This window comes from Onychostoma macrolepis, chromosome 21, assembly GCF_012432095.1.
Source record: "Onychostoma macrolepis isolate SWU-2019 chromosome 21, ASM1243209v1, whole genome shotgun sequence".
Taxonomy (NCBI): Eukaryota; Metazoa; Chordata; class Actinopteri; order Cypriniformes; family Cyprinidae; genus Onychostoma; species Onychostoma macrolepis.
The window spans coordinates 30,089,854-30,107,358 of record NC_081175.1 but is presented as its reverse complement, the minus strand read 5'-3'; the positions used below and the strand labels follow the sequence as shown (position 1 = coordinate 30,107,358).

The following is a 17,505-nucleotide window of genomic DNA, read 5'->3' as shown; positions in this document are numbered from 1 at the left end:
TTGTGTTTGAAGTCCAGGTAGCATGAAGAGGCAGATTCCAGATATGCTCTCTTCTGGTGAATCAATAATACAAGAACACAACCACCTTGTTTATTGTTATATAACCTGGTATATCATATATGTACGTATGACCTACTGTATAAACAACAGTTCTTTTAGAGTAGTTTGTTGGTGGAACAAGCACCACTTTAATGTACAGCCCGCAACTGTTGTATTTACCCTGTAACTACAGAGAACAAGGGAGGAACGAGTTGGAGTTAAACAGAACATATAAGCTGCACTGAATCTTGATGGTATATCATGAAAGGTTATTTGGTGGTAGTGGTGTTGAGAAGTTGCTGAGATCGATGAATAATCTTTCATAAGGTATAGACTGGTGGTGAATTATAAATCATAGCAGAAACTCATTAACTCATTTCAAATATATTAACTCAGAATATGTACCCCATGGTTAAAAAATACCTAGGCACATAAAAAAATACCAGCTTATAAAGTTATAAAAAGTAGCCTATATCGTCTTGCTAAATCAATGTTTAGCATAGTAGGTCATACAAACCATGTAATATTAGAATACCTGTATATATTATATATTCTCATATGAAGTAAAAACATACATGAAAGTTATTAGATATAATAAGATATTACACATATTGACAGTATACAGGTGTTCAGGTTGAAGTCAGGGCTCTGAGTCTGTGGCCAGTCAAGTTTCTGCAAACACTTCACTTGCTCTGTGCTACTATCTTTAATACATGTTTTACTGCATCTGTAATAAAGTTCAATGTCAAGGGAAGAAAGTGTCAGAAACGACAGACGTTTAAAACTATAACTATACTATAAAACTATAGACTTTAATCATAAAATAAACAACTAACAAAATGAAAGTAGCCAGCAGCCCCTCACGAACGACTGATGTATAAACGTAAACAGGACATCAACTGAAATGTCCAGAGCAGTGAGTAATTTTCTGTTTTTGTTTTATTGTTGGGGTCATATTAACAGCACAGACACTGTACATATACAGTACTGCAGAGAAGCTAGTTCATGTATTCATGACCTCTAGACTGGACTGTTGTGATGCACTAACAGCTGGTTGTCCATCTCTAGTCAAGCGTTCACATAATGCATCTTATAATCTTGTACTGCAGTTATATCTGATCAAATGCACATTATTATTCTTTAGCTTGGGTTAAAAATATCGGTTTTGCTTGGATGGAACAGCAGCTACGCTAATTATGTCTCCATTTGATTCTCTGTTTCTGCCACGGGATTGATATCCTGAATTACACAAGCTTCAGTCTGGATCCAACCCTCAAATGATCTGAGATGACCAAACACCTGAGAAGAGATGATGCCAACCCCTTAGAGCTGGGTTGACCAATCCTGCTCCTGGAGATCCACTGTCCTGCACAGTTCAGCTCCAACTCTAATCAAACACACCTGAAGCAACTAATTAAGGTCTTCAGGATCGCTTGAAAATTAAAGGCAGGTGTGTTTGATTACAGTTGGAGCTGAAACTCTCACATGCTGCTGTGTGTCTCTCTGTGGTTACACATGCATCTCTCACTGTTATAAGCCCTATTTGGATGGGATTAATCTTACATGGAGAGGTGAGGTAAAGTCATTTTTTACCAGAGCTTTTCTGTTATTTTAGTCCACACTTGACTAAGTTAACCACACTTTTGTGTCAAAATGACTTGCCACCTTCATCCTCTGACACCAGAACTGGGGTTAGTAACAACACAAGGTCTTTACTTAGTTCTATTTTTTCTGTTATTTGTAAGTTAAGGCTTCGTTAGGAAGCACATTTAAGATTTTAAAGTTTTAAATTTAAATCCCACTTTAGAGAGAATTGTTAATGTTCACCCTGGTACGAGTGGTAGTGTGTCAAACCTTTACAAATTACTGTTAGAAAAGGTGGACAAGAGTATTCAAAAAATAAAATATGATTGTGAAGAGAAACTGGGTTTTAATATTCATGAAAACATGGGACGAGTGCTTGAGAAATATACATGTTCTGTAAATGCTAGACATTATTTGATTCAGTTCAAGGTAATTCATAAGCTTCATTATTCCAAACTAAAACTTCATAAAATTGATCCCATGATTTCTCCACTCTGTAATAAGTATAAAAAGGTTAGAAGGCACTGTTTCATTCTTTATGGTCATGAAGTAAAACAGCCATTTTGGAAATGTATATATAAATTTCTTTCTGAAGTGTATTCCTTTGACTTGGAGCCTGAGCCTTGTGTTGGACTTTCAGGTGCAGATATTGCTTTTTATAATAAATCTCAAACACAGGCCGTTTTGCTCTGTATGATGCTTGTTAAATAAATAAATAACTGATCTTACAGATGTGGAAAGCAGATTCTGTCCCTATTTTTGAGATGTGGGTGTGGGAAATGGGATATATGTTGCATTTGGAAGAACTGAGATTTATATCAAAAGATAATCTATCCACTGCGTATCCTAATATAAAGCTTTAAGTGCTTGGCTCTAACGACATGTACAGTGTTACTGCTCTGATGTGTTATTTCTCATGTATAGTGGCTGTTTGGGTGACATTGTTTATGTGTTGTTTTAAAGAAAATTAAAATCGAGATTAAAACAAACAAAAAAAAGATCAGGGGCCTCATTTATAACCGTTGTGTACCAACTTGCGCTGAAAGGTGTTGTTTTTAAAAATTGACAGGAAATTTTGGGAACTTGCAAACTCTGATCCATGTGTGCAGACGTTTTCCTGGAATGAGAAAATAAATGAAGTTGGCTCAACAACGATTTTAAACTGTTTTCATGTCAATAGGCACATTTACATTTAATAGGCTATTACACTCTCATTGATGGAGATAAGCACTGAAATCACATATAGTCATTACGTAGAAGTTAAACCAAAATGATATGAATATAGACATATTTGTAGTGGATTCGCTCGATCACTATGTTTAATGACAGCGAGGAGTGCTATAGGTGCTCAATAATTCATCTTTAAACTAAACTGCAGATCTCATGTTATGAGAAAATATTTTTAGTGAGAACAATGATCAGTGATGCACACTTACTTCGATGGTGAACATTGCTGGATTTAGTGCTCGAACGGTCCGGTTTGAATTGGTTCAACACAACCGCAGCTGCACAGAAGTGTTGATGTCGTGTGAAGGCATCTCCACAACATTATGAAAAACACCACTGTATCTGAAGAATACAACTTGAAGAAAACCATAAGATTTGCACATTTCCTTTTTAAAATACTTTGCTGGGTCAGACAATAGTATTTACACTGCAATAAATACAGGTCTATCTGTTTCCACTTAAAATAACTCAAAGATGTTCACCTTATCAGCAAAACTGCATAAATTCGATTTAATTTGAATTGTTTAAAACAACTGAAATACTATTTGGCCAATGTAAAAGAATGAGAACAACTCTATTTTAAAATATTATCTGAAAACTATTTTAAACAGTTTTGTTTTTATGGATATTTTGATAAATTTATTCTAAAACATAAGGATACTGGATGATTTTGGCAATAAAAATTAATGAATGGCACAAATTGCATTTATAGTCCGTATCTCATATTTCCTTAATGTCTTGTACCTTTGATGGTGTTAAACATGGTGTCACATGAATAATTATATGCATGGAAATGATATGCAGATGAGGTTATGCATATAAAACTAGGCGTTGTAAGCTCCATATATGGTGACTTCGGGGAGGAGACGAGGTAGGATTTTTTTTTGCGCAGGTTCTGACGTACACATGGTTTTATAAATCTGAAAAATTTTGTGTTTTTGCAAAATCTAGCTTTTGTGCATACGCACACTTTTAGGATGAAATCGGAGAGTTTTATGAATAAGACCCCAGAACTGGTGAGTTTGTGATCGTGAGATCCACGTAAGACCAACACGAGACTCAAATGCAGCATCGGGTCCCTGATAAACAAATCACTGAAAGTATGGGATATTAAAATAATCAAATATCTAAATTAATCCATAATCAATATTTGTGATCAGTTTTTAATTAGAAATACAGCCTAAATGTAATGATCACTTGAAATTGGAGGCAGATTAAACACGGAGCTGGACTGAAATTGAAAGTGAATCCTGATAAATGAAGTGAACTCTGCAGAAGCGCAGGTAAAAGACCGAACACACAACACCTTTATTTATTTCTCTGTTGGGCGGCGGGTGGCTCTTACAAAGATCTAATATAAACATGTGATTTCTTTCACCGCTGTTTACCTTCACAGACATTACTGACTGTGTTTTTGTAACTTATGTGTGTGTTTTTGATATAACAGTATCACTCACATTAAGAAGGTCCCAGTTTTTTTTGGTTTTTTCCCACAAACCACAGACATGCTCCAGTGAACTGAAGAGGCTAAATTGTACGAGTGAGAGTCTGAATGTCTGTGAGTCCTGTTAGACCGGTCATCTGTCCTGTGTTTCTCTGTCTTATATCCACTCATTCAGAAATAATCATCAGTCACTTTCATCAAAGACAGAGAAATGGTGCATGTGAAATGTTTCCAGAGCAATACAACAGATGAAGATGAACAGTCATTGATGAAGAGTGATGTGGGATCAGCTGGGAAAGAAGCTCTGCTGAGTGTGTTTGTGATCAGATGAGTCTATAAAAGCCTCCAGAAGCCAGGAGGAGAACAGACTGTAGTCTGATGATGATGATGATGAAGATGATGTTTAGGTCTTCAGCAGCTGGGTTTAATGTGAGAATCTCACCTCACTATTAACATCAGAATGAAGCTTACAGGCTCGTCTGGATCAGACTAGAAATATACATAGCCTACATTGTTATTATTCATTTATGTGATATTGTTCCTAATTTAAAACAAAAGCTTCAACAGTAAATGCAGAAAGTCTGAAGTCAATCTGATGAATCTTTCTGTGCAGTGAATCTTGCAAAAGTTTCATAATGAACAAACACTTACGGTTTGGTTTTAGTGTCCTCATACTCTCACATTTAACAAGTCTCTCTGTTTTTCTCTTGTGATTCACTGGTTTGTGTTTCATTTCTGGCCTCCATTTCTCTCTAAGTCCTGTTTTTTCTGGTCTGTGGTTTCTGATGTTGCAGGAGTTTTCTGGGGTTTTTCCCCCTTTCTACATTTGTATCTGGTAAATGACACGAATACAGTTCCATTAAAGCCAGTGGTGTTAAAGCAGTATATCATCATATAATTTCTGATTCAGAAGTAGGTTTACATTTTCAAAACTCTTACTACAAAAATCTAAACTGATCACACTTGTAAAACTAGTCTTTCTTTCAAAACATGATCTCCTGCTTTCATTAAAGCTATACACATTTTCAGTCCACATAATCATTGCTTCAAAACACAAGATTATTTATGTTTAATGAGAAAATGTGGTTCAATTACCACATTTTATTAATAACAAAAGCTACAGAAACTATAGAATCTGTCGAAATCTACAGCTTTACCAAATGATTCACTGATTAACTATTAAGATCAGTTGGATTACATTTAGGGTAGATGGGGGAAATGCCCCTACGTTTTTTCCAAAATAATCACAGTTATATATGACATGAGAACAGTAGGGCCTGTAGATAGGGAGTACGTGTTATTTAAAACCCTCATGTACTGTTCAAAAACAGGTGACTTCCTGTATGGTCCGGGTCAGATTGACCCGTATTGGATTCAGTGTAATTCCACAAAAATTATGACACATACAAATACATACAATCAAGTAAAATCAATAAACTTTTCATATCAGTACTTTTCACACATTTCAAAGAATGAATATCTGAATTTATGATTTATAAAAATGTTTTTAATCACTATTTTTTACGGTAATATCTTGGTCTAAACCTAAAGTAATCTTGACAAATTATATATCATTTGAAAGGTTTTGGACTCTAGTTTTCATATTTGGTGACTGTTTTTCAAAGAATTGACAGAGCAATAGATAAATAGTGATAGATTCTCCATTTGTGATATAGTACCAAACATACTTTTATTCTATACGTATGTTTTTATTTTATGTTTTTGTTTTAGAGAGATAATTCAAATCAAATATTAAAGTTACTGCCCAAACTATTTCTGAATAGGATGTCTACTTCATAAATAATTTAAAAGAATATGGAAATATATAGTTCAGAGCACTCAAACAATAAATGGAACTCAAGAGTCCCTGTATATCACCTAGTGGAAAAGTTTGGTACTGCATCCACAGCATCGTACTTAAAAGTTCATTTTTTGAGATATCAACCTAAAATTTGGCACAAAACTTGTTCAGATGATTGGCTTTGATTTTCTTGAAGATTTGGTGGTAAAAAATATTTTGTAAAATTTCTATTTTAAAATATAAAAATACATATTTTTATATTTTACATTTTCATACATTTAAACTTCTATAACTTTTTATAAATTTACTTTTATAACTGTTTTTTTACTTCTACAATAACCTGTGATGTTTCACCTTTAAAAAGATACCAATCTTAAATCTGTGCTCAGAAGTATTCAAGTTTTATATCAATTTTAGCCGGAAAAGTAATTTTTATGTCTATGCTCAAAAACTATGACTTACAGTTAAAAGGACAAACCGTTTTGTTTTCACAAACTTTGAAATTAAAAAGTTGTTAAACTCATCAAGACACTGACACTAGGAGGCACTTCAGGAGTTGAGGGGCTCTGAAATATTTGTTATTTTAAAATGTTATATTGTGTGTATTTCAATTGCTTTTGAATGGATGCCTATGCTGGTCAAATTGACCCACGAACATCACAAACATATAATAATTTCTGTATGTACATTTCACAACACATCAGTGTGTTGAAACTGTGTATGCATGTTCATGACCCTAAACGAGAAAAAGTAACAAAACTTCAAGAAAAACAACATGAGTTAAATAGTATTTCAGATAGATTGAAAAAAAAGAAATGGCTCATTTTTACCACCTTGCCTGACAAAATTTTTTTTTTCTGTATTGAAATGAGTGGGGGAAAAGTAACTTTTTTTGCTTCATAGGATTGTAAAAAACGAAAATAACAAAATATAACTAAGAAATATCATTATTTTGGGTCTGTAGAGTTGCCTTGGAGCATTAAAATAGGCGGTCAAATTGACCCAGGAACAGTACGAATGTAACAAAAGTTTGTTACGATGTCAATGATGTCAAAACACATCAGCGTGTTGAAACTTTGCATGCATGTTCATGACCCTAAATGAGGAAAAGTCACAAAATTTCAAGAAAAAAAAACATAAGTTAACTGATATTTCTGACAACTCAAAAATCAAAACGGGTCAAATTGACCCAGAACAGTACATGAGGGTTAAGAAAAATATAATTATTTTTTCAGAATGGCATAATTTGTTTTCTCAAACATAGTCAGTGGGGTAAAACACCAGGGAGCAATGGACAATTACTGTAGTTATTCTGTTCTGAACATCAAATCATTAGTTTTTCCACCAAATGTATTCTAATTACTGTTGTTGTTTGAATAAAAATATTTGGACTTTATAATTAAGAATTACCTCAAGTTAGCATCGGGTATAGTTAGTTAGCCAGTTAGCATCAGCAAACAAATTATTTTCAAATAGTCTATTATAATTTTGCAATTCATAATTATTGATTATATTCTTTTTAATTTTAAGCTAGAACTGCCTGTACTCTGATTTTGCTTTAAATGTTTAAAGCAAATTGCTTTGTCAGACTGGGGGGCATGTTACCCACCCATGGGGCAGTGTTTAAAACACTTATGTTGTGTAGAGAAAAGGATACTTTGTGATTTTGTGTTTTGTATTAACACTGAATTAATAAATGCTTAAATGTTTGAAAACAGTGCACTTTTGATGATCTGTTGTAATATTAGTACTAAGAGTTATTATCATTTAATACTTGCTTGTGAAAATTGTGCCAAAATAATTACAAAACTGTAAATGTGTCTGAAGTGATGCTGAGATTCAGATCCTGTATATAACATGAACTCAACAAAAGAAGGAAAAGAAAATATTTCTGATTAAACAAGAAAAAACTCATCATTAAAGTAGAATAAAAAAATGAAATCATGAATTTGGGAAACATTTTTGGGAAACAAAGTGAAATTTTACATTTGTTAGTGATTATTGTGCAATATTTACCGTTCAATTTCACTATAATGTTTAAAAGTATTTAATTATCTTGTGATGAGCTGGAAAAAGAGAAACTCCTGCTTGTGAGGTTAAGATATGAGTCATAGGATACAGAATGTTACATAAGCTAATGTTCTATCTATAAGCTAGAATATTAAGTGTAACCGTCTTGTATGACTGATTATTGTTTGTCTTGCTTGTGTATGTGTGTAAGTTTTTGTGAGAATCCGAAGGAAATTGCTGAGTAAAGTTTAATTCATCAATCAGTCAATCATACAGTGGACAGACAGTAAAGTTTAGAGTTGATTTTACATTCAGACTCCAGAGAAGATGAAACTGTATTGTGTGATTGAGTATTTTTTATGTTAAAGATGAAACATATTTTACAGTCTATTAATGCTGCTCTGTCTGACTCATTTCCGGTGTACCGACAAAACATGCTACCTATCGGATTGTGCTACCAATAATATATTTGCATTGTTTTAAGGGTAAGTTTAGGGTAAGGGTAGGTATGGACATTTAAAAAAGCCTCAAACCACATGAATAAGATGCTGGTAGCACAATCTGATAGGTAGCATTTTTCGCTATCGATTTGTGCTACCTATCTTTTTAATGGGCGGTAGCACAGTCCGAGCGGGTAGCATCGTCAGAACACCAGCTCTTTTTCTCTCCTGGTTCATCAGATCGTCTCTCATCCTCTTTTTCTCTTTTTTTCTCATCCTGATGTTCAGTTCTCTTGTAGTTTGTGATGCTCCACAGATCTTCTGACATAATTTAATTTGTCTTAGATTTTATCATCTGTTGAAAAAAATGGAGATATAATTTATAAGTTGAGTTTCTTTATAATGCAAACAAGAGATTTCTGTCCAGAATTAATAATAAAAAGCTGTTTAGAACATAATTAGAAACAACAGCGTCGATACATCGTGCTCAGCTGAACTGGGGAATCACCGCTGCTGTGATATGGTTAACCACAGATGCCTCTTCACTGAGCCTCAAGAATAACCTGAACTGGTGGGTGGTGTTTTTTACTCAGGTGCAACACAATACAGTTATATTGTAGTTAGTTATTAGAAAAAGTGTGACTTGCCCTACTTCTACTCTTGAGTCAACGGAAGCTCACAGAATCATTTACAGGAAAGTTAAGTTAACAAAAATATATATATTTTTTATCTGTTTACTGCCACCTAGTGGAATCAAAAGAAACTTTCTGCAGGAAAATAGACAACCTGATCTCACAGAATTCCGTGTAATGTTCACGGACTTAATTAACCCCTGAATCTGTGGTGGCATCACGGAATCGCCGAAAATTCCGTGATGTGCTCACAGAAGTGATACCAATGTAAGTCAGTGACAGGCATCAGCCGTGAACCACGCACGGAAACCCTTAGCATCAATATGCCGACGCGAAATTTATCGTCATCATTATTGTTCAGAACTGGGTAGGTTTAGGGTAGCGGTGGGTCAGGTACTCCAGTGAAAGTCACTCTTTTTACGTGGTCCGATGCAGAGCTGGTGTTGAACCAGTGAATCCGTGCGTGGACCACGGCTGATGCCTTCTGTGAGCACATCACGGAGTTTTCGGCGATTCCGTGATACCACCACAGATTCGGGGTTAATTAAGTCCGTGAACATTACACGGAATTCTGTGAGATCAGGTTGAAAATAGACCAAACAGGTCCCAATTAACAGACTCTTAAATAAAAACTTAATTAAAAAATAATAAAAATCTGATTTTTTGTCTGTGTTTATCACAATATTGTAAAAAAATTAAATACAAAACATGCAATATTTTACCCATGTTTCAAAATTCAGAGTTTCCTGTCAAATTAGAGAATTTTTATCAATTTATTCCAATGTATGTGAATAGGGCACTCTTTTAAATTCTGTTATGCCTAATTCTGTAAAAAATCCAAAATATGCTGCAGAGCTGAAGAGGTTAAATTTGTCACACAGATAGAGGACAGTTGCACTCATGTTTATGCTAATAATTTTTGAACCATAAATTATTTTTTTCCCTCTGATTCATTGGCTCATGCAGAGTTGAATGCCTACCAAAATTTAAATTTCTACATCTCAAGATTTTTCGCAAGTTTGAATTAATCAAAAAATTTTCTTTTTCTAACTCGTTCTTATGTAATACCATCTATATTAACTGCTTTAATCCAAGTAATAATAGCTAGAATAGCTTTGATTGTGATTAATTGCAGAGCTCTTATTTTTCTTCTGGTTTTGTCAGGTCTGCCGTCACTGTTTCCTCAAAGAACAGACCGAGAGCATGATCTCCGTGTGAGGAACCTTTTAACATCATTTTGACTATTTCTATTAGTGTGTATTCAGCTGGGATGGAAACCAAAGTCCGGTCGCTTCGATGTGCTTCCGCTGGTCCTGCAGGTGAATGGAGAAGACCCTGAAGATGCTGATATTCCTCCAGAACCGATCCTGGAGGTCCCGATAGCACCCAGATTCACTGAGGGCCGTTTGGACAATATTTGCTGTGTACAACTATAAACTGGTGAAATATATTCTTGAAAGAAATATTATTGCTGTCATGTTTAGTTTAAATGTGTGCTGTACACTTATGTGTAAAAAGCTATAGTGATTGTTTTCAGGTTCCCGGTGAAACCTAAATAAAGGAGCGCCTTGATTTCAGAAAGTGCATTAACCCCTGCTGCAGCACAACAACAATAATGTGAATTACTAACAATCTGCTGTGATTTAAGAGATTCTACTGATGCTTTCTGCTTTTATTTCTAGCCCTGTTTCTCTATTATTTCTCTGTTTATCATTATATGTTTGGTGTGTCTTATAGTATTGCTTATTTCACCAGAACTTTTACATTAATAAAGTCAATAGTGTGTTACTTTATACATGTTAAAACTGTCTTAACTGTCATGCATTTAACTGTACAAACTAATCTAATATTAATTACAATATTCATGTAGTACCTTTTTTTAAAATATCAAGTTTGTGTCATCATCTCTCTCCTCGTGTCTAAAGCAGTTTGCATGAATTCATGTTCATCTTGGATTGAAATTGTCTAACACGGTCTATCTTCTGTACAGAAATAATTGCCTTATTTTACTAATTTCTGAGATTTTTTCACATTTGTGTTGTATATGTGTGGGGCAGTCGTGGCCTAATGTTTAGAGAGTCAGACTTGTAACTCAGTGGTCGCGGGTTTGAGTCTCAGTACTGGCAGAGATAGTAGATGGAGGTTGTGAATGGCCAGTCCTCGTGTGTGTACACGTACTATTGCGTGTGCACTTGGATGGGTGAAATGCAGGGCACAAATTTCGAGTATGGTACACCACACTTGGTCAGTTTCTCTCTCATTTAAAGAGACAGAAGCAGAAGCAGACAGTAGCGCAGCTGCTTTGTTTACGGGATGCTATTGTAACCCTCCAATACAACTCAAAGGAGAGACCAAAAGGGTCCGGACTGGACAAGGTAAATTTATTTGGGCAGCAATAGCAAGAAGACTCAAGCACACAACTTTAATGGATACAAAAATACAACACTTTTATTCTTATACAATAAGACAAATACTAAAACCTCAAGAGGGCAAAGCAGCAGGTTGAGATGATTGTCACATATATTTCAATTCACAGTGTATTTGACAAATGACAAATTACCCAGGACAAAAAGAGCAACATGCAGCAAGGTATTCAGCAGAGGGTTTCAACCTATTAAAGTTAATTCATGTGCCCACCAATTATACACAATTTCATTACACAGCAAACACTAAAAGTACAACAATTCATAAAGTGCATAAGTTAAATACCACACATTAATCCACACCAAAAGAAAAATCACTCAATACAAGCCAAAACCACTCTGGCCAACTACTTAGCCGTCATCAAGATAAAATAGAGTATGGTACATGAAGGACAACCTGCACTAATACCCTCTGCGCACACACACTCACCTACAAACACATATACACAGATACAAACGCTGGGGGACCGGCTACAATTAATCAATCACATCAAACCAGGCCTCCCCAGCGACTAAAACACTAAATACACCCACAAATGAATTAACCGGAGATGCAGGCAAATAATGGGCTACTAGCCTTCTTACCCGCCACCGGACATGGGGTACAGCGTTCGTGGGAAAAACCACCGGCGGCCGCCGAACTTTAGTTAGGGAAACCCCAGAACTGCAAACTATACCTCCCAATTGCTTCGCACACGTCGCACAAAAACAACCAGCCCACGTCCCGACACGGCAGCCTTGGCAAGAAGCTCAGCAGCCCTCACATACAAAATCCCCCCAAACAACAACAGACCTCATACCTTTATTGATTCCATTACAAATGCAGCACAGGTGTTTGTCTCCTTCCCCTAATGGGACATAAGGCGGATACTACGGGCGCAACCACTGACGCCCCTCCCCTTGCCTAAATGAAGGGCTTACACTATGCTTTGCTTTCCTGCCGTAAGAAAGTGAATGTGCTTATTTACACGCAGCATTACAGCCGAGTTTTAACTAGATGACTGAAAAGTATTCTTAAAATGCATTCTAAAAACCTGAATAAATAATTATTCACAGTAATTGTCCATGATAATATCATGCATGTTCATTATTGTGATATTTTGTTTGTGAACAATGACACAACCTCTTCTGATACCACTGATATGACATAAATACTTTTGGGGAAAAAGCTACATTTTCAGGCTTTTGCAGGTGATCTGCTGTTGGTGTGTGCTGCTGTTGGTCACAAATTGTTTCTATAAAAACACTTACTCTTTTTCAAACGTTGAGGATGATTTGAGAAATCTACCAAAGCGACTGAGAAAATCTGCAACCTGAAACTAAAGGCCTTTGATTGAAAAAATCTGGACAAAGATGGAAACAACTGCTAATCTTCTGTGTATTAAAATAGAAAATATAACACATTGTTGTATTTAATATATTTATAATGATCGATTTATTTGATGCAGCTGATATTCTGTAGCCTTGAGTAGAACACATAGATCTAAATACACTGTATCTACTCACTAATTATTTTAATAAAAATATATATATTTGTATTTATTTGAGGGACACTGGGTTATAGCCACAAAACATCACTTTTAATTCAGTGTCAGAAATGCAGAAAGCTAATGAAGAGGATTATAGGATATCAAATACTTTTCTCTCTCTAATGTTTTTATGTGTGTGAATGCGTATTAGCTTACATGGAGAAAAAATGACCAGGTTTAATTTCACCCAAAATTCAAATGATCCTTTTCATGAAAATCAAGCATATGTTCTTTACCATTAATAAATTATGGTCATGATAATTAAATTTTACCTCCAAATTATCTTTATTGAAATGTGTCAGAATGTGGGATTATGGATTTCTCTTTGATTCTCATCACAGTAATATAGTTATTTTTATAAATATAATGGTTTTTAAATTAAAATCAGTATAAATTAAAGAGTGAGTGTAATAGGCCTGCTGTGCTTGAATGAATCATCTCTTTATCATTAATCTAAGGACACAGTATAATAATGTTACCATTTATAACAATCTTCAGGCTGATGCATGTTCCTCCTATAATTCACTATATTTACTGATTTATTTTAATCTCTTGTGAAGTCTGATCTGATAGATGTGTATGTGATGTTGTGAGCTGTAATATACTGATGATCTCCAGCAGAGAGCTGTCTGTCTGTCTCTCGTGATCACGATCTCCTGCTACAGTTCAGACTGAAATATCAATGCCTCCACCAATCAAACTCCGTTCTCCAGTAAAACCTGCATCATATAAAGTCATGGACGTGTGAATATGAGTGATGAATCAAGGGATTTTTTATTTTTATTTTTATTTTTTAAATAGACCAACAGATGAATCATCATCATCAGTGTGTCTTGTGATATACACAAGAATCACTTTCTGTCCTGAACCGGTTTTCAAACTGTGTTTCAGGGACTTTGCGTCTGTAGGTTAAACACATTTTACAGAAAAGTCCTGTTAAAATGTAAAAATAAATACATGTAAAATTTGAAATTTGACATTTTTTTACACATGATTTCTGTTTCATTCTATTAAATTAATCACATTAATCACACTTTAGATGTTTATCTTCAGGTTTATACATCAATAACTCTAATGCTGGATAAAATCATAGTGTCAGCTTCAAAGTACTGATTAGCCAGATAATGTTTTACACATACTTACAATAAATGTTTTAACAGTATAAATATAAATACTTTAAACAAGACTGTATAAAGCTGCCCTTATATTTTAGGAAGGTGGTTTGTCACTAAAGGATCATTATATTTAAGTACACCAATAAGATGTGTGATGCATGTAAAAAAAATACATTACACACATTCATCTAATATGAAAACTGCTCGTTTGAACTATATTTACTGTCTCTATAGCTCAGAATATAGCTCTAGCCTCAACAGGAGTGCAAGAACTGATCAAATGTATGTAAATTTATATGCAGTATATAATAATGCGCACACAGATCTGATGCAAGATTTTACAGTTGTTCTCTTTTATTTTTGGTTCGGTCAGTTTTAGACTCATTCAGCAGCTTATCACGCCAACACTGTGATTCCATCATTCTTGGTGTTATTGTATTTGTCATTATCCATATCCATGTCATCTGTGTCAAGCAGCTGCACAGAAACCAAGTATTTGTCATTAGTTCAGTTATCAACTGATGTTAAAAATGTAATCTAATTGTGTGTGTACATTGAATTGAATTGTAGAGTGTTTACTGCAGTATTCATTAGTTAGCCTAGTTATCTGGTTTTCTAAACAGCCTGAGTTCAGGATGAAGGCCTCTATCAATAAAATGATGTAAATTGTGTCTAGTGTAAATCGGCACGATCACGAGAGTCTAACAACACAAACCGGTCGATCCACATAAAAATATTACCTCTGAGAGGGAAATGCCCTTTGTCCTAAAAAATCAGGTGGATCATGAGCAGGTGATTTACCTCACAGTCACTGACACGGATATATTTAATATGAAGCTGAACTGTATTCTCTATCTGCAACTTATAGTTTATATATTTTAGGTTACATTTTAATCTCAGATTGAAATGTTCTAACACAGAAATATTGGCATCACCTCAGTATTTTAATTAAGGAAAATGTATTATATGAGTCTTCTTGTAATGCATTTATGACTGATCCATGATTTTATGCAATTTCTGATGAATATGAATGAGCTATGAGCTAATGTTTTCTGTTTCTAAATCTACAGGACGTACCTGAGTCAAATTACTCAAAAACAAACAAACAAACAACAACAACAAAATGCTTCTAAATAATACCAACACGGCACAACTGATTGTCTTTAGAGATGTTTAGTTATGATCTTGATGAGCAACAGGCAGATATTATTTTAGATAGAATGCATATTATTTCGGCATAGAACATTTTTTACAGTTAGTTACACTCTCAGAAAAAAGGTGTAAATCTGTTAAGTTACAAAAGACAAAAATGTCTTTACTTTACACTCTTTACATTATTTGCTGCTAAATGGTAAGTTTTAGTATCTTAAACATACATATTAAAACTTTTAAATTACCCATAAGAATCTAAATTGTACATCTTAGTACCATTTGGGGTAATGCTGCAGAGTGACAGTTTTTCTGAGAGTACAGACACTTTTAAGGCACTCAATGATCTGAACTACAGTATAAATGTGTATAAGTATGTTACGGCAAACACCAGCTCTGGACAAACACTATACAATTGAATGCTGTCTTCAGTATGAAGTGAATATCACTTGCTTGATAATTCTATCAGATTTACAAATTTGAAAATATAGCAAAACATTTATTTATAAATATTTCAGTTTTGCATAATTAAACATGTAAAGAATCCAGATGAAATGTACTGAACTTCTCCAAACATAGCAGCAGATTTCTGTTCATATTAATTCAAGCTTTGTCTTTATTGTCTCTGTACAGGTACAAGATTAGAGAGGAAGGATGAGTAATAAATGCATGTAAAATAGTACAGAGTTATACAAAATATATAGAGAAATATAGAATCTATGAACTGTATTAAAATATAAACACATAAATACTAAATATACATGATGAATGAAATGTAGACGAGAAATGCAGAATATTGCAGTCATAAATATGTGAGGCAGTGCAGAATACTGAGTGAAACACGGCAGAAGCAGAGATTGAGTGTTGATGCAGAATGTTGTCAGTAAAGTGCATCAGAGCAGGATTGAGACACAGATCTGAGAGAAAATCTGTTCATGAGTCTGTTTGTTTGTGATCAGACGAGTCTGAAACCGAGTCCAAGAGCTGTTGTGATGAAGGATAATGTTCAGGTCTTCACAAGAGACTGGAAATCACAAACATCAGATTATCCTCATTGTTCTGGATTTATGGGGTTTTTATGTTTTCAGTCTTCAAATAATCCATCATGTAATTTATACACAATCACACTGAGCAGTAAACATTCATCTGTGTCTGATGCATCTGTCTGAATGTGCCACTTTAGAAAACAGTAGTAAATCTAACACGGTAAAACTACAATGAGATGAAGGAATAAAGCTTCACGATGAACAAACACTTACGGTCTGGCTTTATTTTCCCCATGCTCTCACATCTAACAAATCTCTCTGCCTTTCTCTTGTGATTCACTGGTTAGTGTTTTATTTCTGTCCTCCATTTCTCTCTCAGTCCTGCTGTTTTTTGCTGGTCTGTGGTTTCTGAAGCTCCAGCAGTTTTCTGCATGCGTTGTTTCTATTCTACACTCCATCTGCATCTGTTTCTGTTAAATCAGGCAGAAACACAGTTTAAAGTCAAAGTTGATGTACAGTAAAGTCACATCAAGTACATGAAATCAAGTCCTGATCAAGCAGTGGATTTGTAATTAAAACGTGAATAAATATTCCTAATAAAGCTGATAAATGTGACACTGATTATTTCAGTTAATAATTCGTCACCTTGGAAATTATAAGGTTCTGTCTGACATTTCTGTCAAAATGTAGTTATCCACATATTCTTATTCTGTGACAACTTATTTATGTGATGTTTCTTTTGTAAGCTGTGTACATTTTGAGCCTCTTTTTTTTAGAAAATAAAAATCTACAGAAGTCTATGGAATGCAAAACTTTGAAGCTCAATATCTCAAAACTGCTCAGAATGCAGATAAAACCTTATAATTCCAAGGCAGCGAATTGTTTAAAGCAAATTCACATTCCAGTTGCATTTGCATAAAATATCATCATAAAAACTTGTTCAAGTTTTAAAAGAGAAGATCTTTTCAACAGAAATATTAAAGTGTTTTAATCACCCTTGATGAGCAGAAGAGGGTCCACATTCACTCCAGCACTGAAGTCGGTCATAATCAGCTCTCGCAGTGAAACACACACAGCAGCGTCTCTTCTGAACTGAGATGTTTACACAGTTTCATAGTACATTTTC

General features: G+C 34.6%; 1 long non-coding RNA gene across 1 annotated transcript; it reads right to left on the bottom strand.

Annotated features, from left to right (window-relative positions):
- Positions 1-16,047: 16,047 nt before the first annotated feature.
- Positions 16,048-17,505, bottom strand: LOC131528676 (uncharacterized). Its single transcript, XR_009267919.1, has 3 exons — positions 17,375-17,505; positions 16,653-16,849; positions 16,048-16,417 (listed from the first exon to the last, which is right to left on the bottom strand). It is a non-coding gene; the product is annotated as an uncharacterized LOC131528676 (long non-coding RNA).